This window comes from Ochotona curzoniae, unplaced genomic scaffold, assembly GCF_017591425.1.
Source record: "Ochotona curzoniae isolate NIBS_2020 unplaced genomic scaffold, NIBS_Ocur_1.0 contig_3819, whole genome shotgun sequence".
NCBI classification, from domain to species: Eukaryota; Metazoa; Chordata; class Mammalia; order Lagomorpha; family Ochotonidae; genus Ochotona; species Ochotona curzoniae.
This window is the reverse complement of record NW_024466004.1, coordinates 46,612,692-46,620,769: the sequence shown is the minus strand read 5'-3', so window position 1 is coordinate 46,620,769 and position 8,078 is coordinate 46,612,692. Positions and strand designations below refer to the sequence as shown.

The 8,078-nt window shown below is 39.2% G+C and overlaps 1 non-coding gene across 1 annotated transcript; it reads right to left on the bottom strand.

The window, feature by feature from the left end:
• Positions 1 to 6,300: 6,300 nt before the first annotated feature.
• LOC121158893 lies at positions 6,301 to 6,404 on the bottom strand. Its single transcript, XR_005884264.1, has one exon. It is a non-coding gene; the product is annotated as a U6 spliceosomal RNA (small nuclear RNA).
• Between the last annotated feature and the right edge of the window lie 1,674 nt (positions 6,405 to 8,078).

Below are 8,078 nucleotides of genomic sequence, written 5' to 3'. Positions count from 1 at the left end.
AGCAGATTCATGCCATGCCTGTTTCAAGGCATGATTTGTTACAACCAGAGTTCAGTGTTTATTTCTCGACATAATGCAAAAGGCCCTCTGGCTGTCCAATCAGCTGTAATTTTTCACCAGTTCTGAATAAACATTTCAAACTCTCATGAGTCATTGTTGGATGTGATGAAGAAAATGAAATTAGAGACAGTGTAAGTTACAGCTGTGTTGGTCACCCAAACTTTGGTTCTTCGACAAATGAGAGTGAAGCAAAATGATGGAAAGTGAAAAGATGGCTATGGATTTTAAATTGTGGAGATACGATGAGAAAGGCTGATGTCATTCTCATGTACTCGTCTGTAAAAGGGACTAGCAAAGCTTCTGTCCTTGCTGATGTGACTGGCTGCTCAGATTTCCTACCGTGGGAACAGAAAATCTACCACTAAGATGAGGTTGTATCATGAAAAGCAGAATCTAAGTTTTCAACCCACGAACTGACTCCACATGATCCTTCTAGACCTCACACGCCAACATCCTCTGCTCTTGAGGATGATGGGAATTAAGATTTGGAAGGGAGGCAACGTAAGGAAGATGAATGTCACAGAGGCTGGAACTTTTTAATCTTTTTTTTTTTTAAAGCTGTGCCTCCCACTAAAATCCAGAAAGTAGGATTGCCTTGGTGAATCAAGCATGTTTTGGCAGAGATTTCTTTGTAGACCACAAGAAAATTCAGATTATTCCTTAATGCAGCATCCATAAACTTTCCAGGTATTTTGAGGATGTGTTCTCTGAACTCAATCTTTACTACCAGATTTGCATGAATATAGCCTTACCAAATCTCCCACAGTTCTCTTAGAAGAAAGGTTGCATCTTTCTTGAGACTATTTAACATCTGAGACAAAATATGCAGCTTATTCATTCTGTTCATTTGAAAGGGAGAGAGAGAATCTAGTGTTAACTGTTTCACTCTGAAATGCCTACAATGACTCAAGCTGGGCCAAGCCAAAACTTGGAGTAGGAACTTGATCCTGATCTTGCATGTGAGTGACAGGCATGTAACTGCTTGAGCCATCCCCTGAGGAATCCCAAAGTGTGCATTAGCAGGAAACCAAAATTGTTAACAGAGCCAGTGTTGTATGGAATTGAATGTGAAACATGGCAACAAACTTGTTTCTTGTCTCACACACAAGAAGGGAATCTATAAGCTTCCCTTCCACTATGAGAACCACCTGGGGCTCCCAGGAACTGACCTAATGTATCACCAAAGCCTGTGGAGGGCCTTGAGCCTGTGGAGGTTCCTGGGCTGCTTCAGTCCCATGTGGGAAATCCAGTAGGAACTGGCTGACCCTGAAGTTCTTGGCCTTTGAGGACAGTCAAGTTTCCAATGATCTCTTTTGCAAGTGGGAAATGGCCCTAGGTGTCCTGAAAATCCTTGGTAAAGTGTCAACTGCTTCTGCAGTGAAAAACACTTGGAAAGCCCCTGGGGGTTGCACTGGGTCCAGGAGGACACACCTCTCTTCTCCTCCTGCTTTGCTATGGGATCCCCTCCTGATCTCTGTGGTAAGAGCTCATGTGTCCACCTTTGAGAGGTTCTCCTGGAGCAGGAGCCAGCACAGCAGCAGAGTTCATCCAATCAGCCTGTTCAAAGAGGGCCCTTCTAGTTTAATTTTCTCTCCATTCTTTAGCTCAAAAGCAGGCCAGGGTGTGGTGTAGAAAAAAAAAAAAATCGGACACTTTCTGTTTAAGCTCTGGTGTTCAGAAGAATCCCATTGGCTAAGGTGGCACCCCGAAGGGTGTCTCTGTTCAGTCCCCTATTCCCTGTTCCATGCTAGATCTGGGACTCCAGCATGGTTTTGTACTGGGACATAATTGTCAGAACAGCATGTGCCAGGAGTACTGAAATGAGAGCATAAAAACCGAAGCGTCCTTCAGTTCCTATCTCTCCTGACTTTGAGATGGCTCTCAAGACCTCTATAGCCAGCCTGTAGCATTCAGATGTGCTCTGAGGCTCACAGGGTAGGGAGGAAGGTGAGGGTGAGATCAGTACATGTCATGCAAGGTCACTCAGCCTTCCACGCCTTTGGGATACCTTGATTAGAATAGCATGTGTCAGGAGTGAGTGATCTGCTCCCTGTGCATTGCTGGACCTAGGCCTCTGCACAGTCAGATATATGCTGGTTTTGTGAACCTTGAGTGTCTGAGAGTATACAAGTCAGAAATAACGTGTGCTGAGATTAATCATTTCCCATTTCCTATGTCATACTGAATCTGGGACTACTGCCAGACACAGTATATTCGCCGTTTGCCTCTGAAACTTGTTTTAACCACAAGTTGACAAACCTGATTTCTCTAAGCCTGAGCAAAGATGTCCTGTGTTAGAGCTTGGAAGGAAGGTGTTGGTCCTGGCTATCTATCAGGATCAGGTGTATAGATCAGGTGTATCTATTAGCAGCTACACCTGGCAACAAAATTCCCTCCATATACTTACTCATCCTTCATGAGGGACCAATTCACCAGCAGAAAAGATTAGAACATCACCCCAATTCCAAGGTATTAATTTAGCCTGTTCCAGGAAGCCTGGCTCCTGAGTCTTGAAGGCTGGTAGCTATGCTAACCACATTTAACTGGCTGACAGGAACCTGGTGTGTCTTTTCGTGAAAGAGTTACTAGTTGTGGAGAACTAGGTCTCTGAGAAACAGAAGCTAGAGAAAGAGAATAGCCTGCTTGTTCACTGTCTGATGAGATGGTAGAAAGCTGGCTGGAGTTAAACTCAAGTCACGCTGGCAAAATCCAAGTCATGGCACCAATACTATTGTAGGTAATTCAATGAGAAACATGGCAGCAACCTTGTTTCTTATTTTACACGAAGGAAGAATTTTTATGCGGACAATTCCAGTTAGCAAAGCAAGTTTCATTTAAGAAAAAGAGAGAAAGTGGCTCCTGCCCTAGTGACAGGAGGGGGCTCCAAGTAGGAAAAGACCCCAGATCTCCTGTCATAGTGGCAGGAAATGGGAGTCCAAGGAAGGAAAGAGGAAAAAAAAAGAAAGCCCGAGATAATGGTGAAAATGGTGTCTTTTATGCCCCATCTCAGGGGAATTACCCAATGGACAAAATTGTTCACAATAGCACCTGGTAAAGAATCAAAGAACATCAGAAGGATGGGACTGGTTAACTTCCTCCTTTCATTCTAATGATTTTACTGATCACTCATGCACCATGACTGTTGTCACCCAAAGATGATATTAGTTGAGTCACTTCTCCTTGCTTTTGCCAGAACAACAATTCTGAGATGGTGAATTGATATGTTAATTCTGCCCCTTTGTCCTCCCTCAAAGGGAGATTGTTCTCTTAAAAAAAATGGGGAGAAATATGATTTATATTTTTAAAAAGTAACCAAGGACCAGAAACCCTAACTGTTTATCCTGTCTGACTTCTCACACTTGACTTAAAGCCAGGAACCTTGATATGGAATGCTGGTAGCCCAAGTGGCATCTTGACTGATATATTAAATGCTTATCCCAAGATATACAAATGTAGCTTTTTAAACTATAGCTTTTATTAAACAAAGGGAAATAGCTGTTTGAAAAGCAGGATGAGAGAGAGCAAGAAAGAGAAGGAAAGTCTGTCTGCTGAAATGACAATAGCCTAAGCTAGAAACCAAGAACTTCATCCCACATGGACAACAGGGGACGACAGGGACCCAAGTATTTGGGTCATCATTTGCTGCTGCTTTCGTATGTCCATTAGCAGTGAGCCACATTAGAAATGGAACAGTTCAGATTCCAACTGGCACTCTAGTGTGGGACACCAGCTGGACCACAACATTGCCCCACCTCCATTGTAGTTTTCCATATTCTCCAAAGCCTGCTCTGACCTAGCTAAGCAGAAAATGCCTGTAATTGCTTCAAATGGTATGTATGGCTACTATTCTCTGTGAGCAATGATGGCATTGGCAAGTGCACTTCCAATACAAAGGGGAAAGGGAAGATAAAATATTTGGCTCTTAAACATGGACTCCACATTTACTATGACTTTTTGAAGGACATTAAACCAGGAAGTATATTGAGCTCCAGATTCACAAGGTCTCTGCGCCCTCTTAGAAAAGGGGGTAGGGGGTCTAAGATGCTTAAATGCAGATTCACTGATTGAACTTTTAAAAACCACTTTAAATATTGGAGCAGCATTTTAGTATACACAAAAATGTTCTGAACTGATTATTTGAACAAGCTTTCTTCTTTCACAGACTGGAAATTTTTGAGGGAATTTTGTTCAAAAAGAACTTATCAAAACACTAGCACAGATCCTTTATTAAAGCAAAATGAGTAACAAAAATCAAATCATTCTACAATTACAGCCTGAAAATTATCCCCAAACTGATGATGTATGAATATCAAATTTGTGGTTGAAAACATCCTCCCATTGCCAGACTGTAACTGGAATGCAAAGTAGGAGGAAAGAAACACAAAACATCAGTGGATGAATATGTAAATTGGGTCAACTATTTTGACAAAAAAGCCTAGTACCTGTATTTTTCATTTGTTTGTTTGTTTGCTTTTCTAGTAGACAATGTTACTAGCCTTAAAAGCTACCTAAACAGGAATCAAATTATTCTACAAGATGCTGATATTTACATAACAAATTTTTTTTGGCCCTAAGAGCTTTCTTTTCTTTTTTTTTTACTTCCTTCTTATTATTATTATTATCATTTTATGATATAGTTCCATAGGCAACATAAGAAATTATTTTTGTTTCAAATGACAATGTCTTCTTTTTAAAACAATGATTTTGTTTTTGTATCTGAGGGCATAGTGATTGTAAAATCTGAGATAATGAGAGATGGCAACTGTCTCCTCAGAGGATTCCAGGAGAGAGCACCAGGTTGACCTTTCAAGTTTTTGCTTTTTTAAAAGCTAGCATTTTAAAATGTGAAGGGGTTCAGTTTTAGGGCACATTTCCATATCCACCTTATCTAGACCTCTTGGGAAACTATGGCTCTAGCAGGGAGCTCAATTGTTATTGCTGGTTGCATTTACTCTTATAGGGAGAAGAATTTTTTTAATATTTATTTTTTTTATTGGAAAGGCAGTTATACTGAGAAAAGGATTTTCTTTTGGCTGGTTTCCTCCACAAGTGGGCACAGTCCAAAGCTGATCTGATTCAAAAGCAGAAGCCAGCAACCACCTCTCATGTGGGTTCAGGGTCCAAAGGCTTAGGGCTGTCCTCTATTTGCTTTCCCAGACCACAAGCAGGGAGTTGAATGGGAAGTGGAGCAGCCCATTTGGATCCTCACCCATATAGTGGGTGCCCATATAGGATCCTCAGGCACATAAGGCAAAGACTTTAACCACTAGTCTAGGTAGAAGGATTTTGCAAAAGTTTGAGAAAACTCTGCATGTATCAGGTTTAGATCTTGGAGTTGCTGTCACTGAAGATAGAGTGGTTCTAGCATTTCAATATTTCAACTGTGATGGAGTACACAGACAGTATCAGCAAGTAATTTTTGAAAGAATGAACACATTCAGACTGAAGCAGATTTCCCCATAGATGAATCCAGACTATATCATACCTAAAATGGACTTAGTTTTAAAAATGTTAACTCCGTGTGATACATTAAAAATGTGTTTCAAAGATAAGAATTGTTTTTCTCCAGTGTTTGTTCCAAGCATCACTGCCACTTGGAATACATTCCTGTTTGAATTCAGGAAGCAGGTTGTAGAGGCTTGATAAAGCATGCTGGGCATGTCACCACTGATACCCATTGCTCCACAGACCCCATTAAAGATTCAGAACATCAAAAACAATTGATGATACTCTTATCTATGAATTAACTGGGGCTGGAAAAGTGTTGGGAAGCAGGGATACTGGGGAGGAATCATTTGTGTCTCCAGGTGTGGTAGGAATGAGCAATAGTGTGTAAGTGTCAGTAAAAATGGAGCAGAAATGGCTAGAGATATTTTGAAAAAGTGTAAAATGATTAAATGCAAAGATTTGTTTTATTTCTCTCTGTGCCTGCTCCTTGATCCCAGGAGGGGCACTAAAGATTCAATAGACATAGAGTACAGTGATGTGAACTATGTGACAGTACATAACAGAATAAACAGTTATGCCTAAAATGTCTACGGAGTTGTTCTGAAAGAATATTTAGTTAAATGTTTTAAAATGTTTACGAGTTACTGCTGAATAGGAAATCAGTAACTGAGAGAATTTTCTGGATCTCACGGTCATAATTAAACACTTAATCACACATGTTTATAATGACTTTATTATGTCTCCAGAACACAACTCTACAGTTCTTTCTCTGAGTTCTGTGGACACTGTTCATTAAGTATACTGTTGCACTTACAAATTGTCATCCATGTGCAGGGGCCATGCTAATCTTCTCTGTGTCGTTCCAATTTTGGTATATGTGCTGCCAAAGCGAGCGCTTACAAATTCGATTACTATTAGATCACTCCTACTAGCACTTCTTCAAGGTAGAAAGTTAATCGTGTTGCCCATGTGCGTAACCCTAATGAAGTTCCTGACTGTTTGCTTTGGCCCAGTACAGTCCCAGCTGTTATAGGCATTAGAGAGTGAACCAATGGGTGGAAGATCTCTCTACTTTTCATAAAATAAATAATCTTTTAAAATAGAACATTTTCTTCATTCCAAAAATTTACTTCTTGCTTCTTTTCAGAGTCATAAACACCTCAAGCCACGTATCATGTAACCATGATTGTAACTTCTGTTGCATGTGCTAATTTATCCTGTACTTCCGCCTCATACAAATGAAATTACTTTGTGGATAATCTTCTGCTTCATGTATTTTTGAGGTTCATCTATGTCATTATGGAGGTCACCTGAATTTATTATTATTCTATTTTGTGAATATAACTTTTTTCCTACTTATGGATATTTAAGTTGTTTTTAGTTTTTTGTGACATATTAATTAAAGCTAATATTAAGATCTGTGTGTGTGTCTGAGGACACATGTATCTATTTTTGGGGGGTGTTTATCTGAGAGTGAAATTGCAGTTCATAGGATAGGTGTATTTAGTTTTGTTAGAAATGTCGCAATAGTGCGGCCAAGTGTTTGTAGCATTTTGCTCTTCCACCATGAATGAGTGCTGCAATTGTACTATACATGGGTAAATAATTGGTCTGGCTAGTCTTCTACTTTTAGTCATTTGGATAGATCTGTAATGTGATTTTAATTTCTATTTCTTGATAAAAAGTAGTATTGAATACCTATCATTCCCTCATTGGCCATTTGAATCCATTTTGCAAAGTGTTTCTAATTGTTTTTCACATATAAAATTAGATTATTAAGTATTCCTTACTAATCAATCATCTTAGTTTTTCAATTCCCAATGAATAGCATAGTGCCTGGTAATTAACAAATATTGTTAAAAAAAAAAGACAAAGAGTAAATAGAGTGGCTTTATTTGCAAAGTTTTCTTTACTGCAGGCCACAGGAAATGAGTTGTGGAAATAATTAGCTTCCATGGCACATCTGTATTTGTTGTTTTTTTTTAAAATATAAAGATATAAACTCTTAAACAGCTGTGATGCATTTGTGATGGAAGCACTTGTGATTTTATGTTAAATTTTGATTCCATTCATGCATTTAAAGTACTTGTCTTCAAAGTGTCTGGAAGTTCACTAAGATTTTAGACTAGAATACAAATTGTAACAGTACCTTCTGTTCTATTCTTTTACTGTGTTAAGAATAGGCAAGGTGTTAAAAATTCAGGATTTATTTTACCAGTTATTTTTTACTTGATTTCTAAATTAGAAATGTACTTTTTAAATCCTTCATGATACATGAGTTTTTAAAATAAAATATACCAATTTAAGATTGTTTTAAATATCTGGGTGGGTTTTTTTAAAAGATTTATTTATTTTTATAGGAAAGTCAGATTTACAGAGAGAAAGAAAGAGAAGGAAATCTTTCATCTGCTGGTTCACCCCCAAGTGGCTGCAACAGCCAGAGCTGAGCCAATCTGAAGCCAGGAGCCAAAAGGAGGGATAAGGGTAGAAGCCAAACCCAGACTTGCAACCTCTCCAAAACCCAGGGATGGAGAATTGCCCCTTGATATCAAGCCAGGGTCCCAATGTAG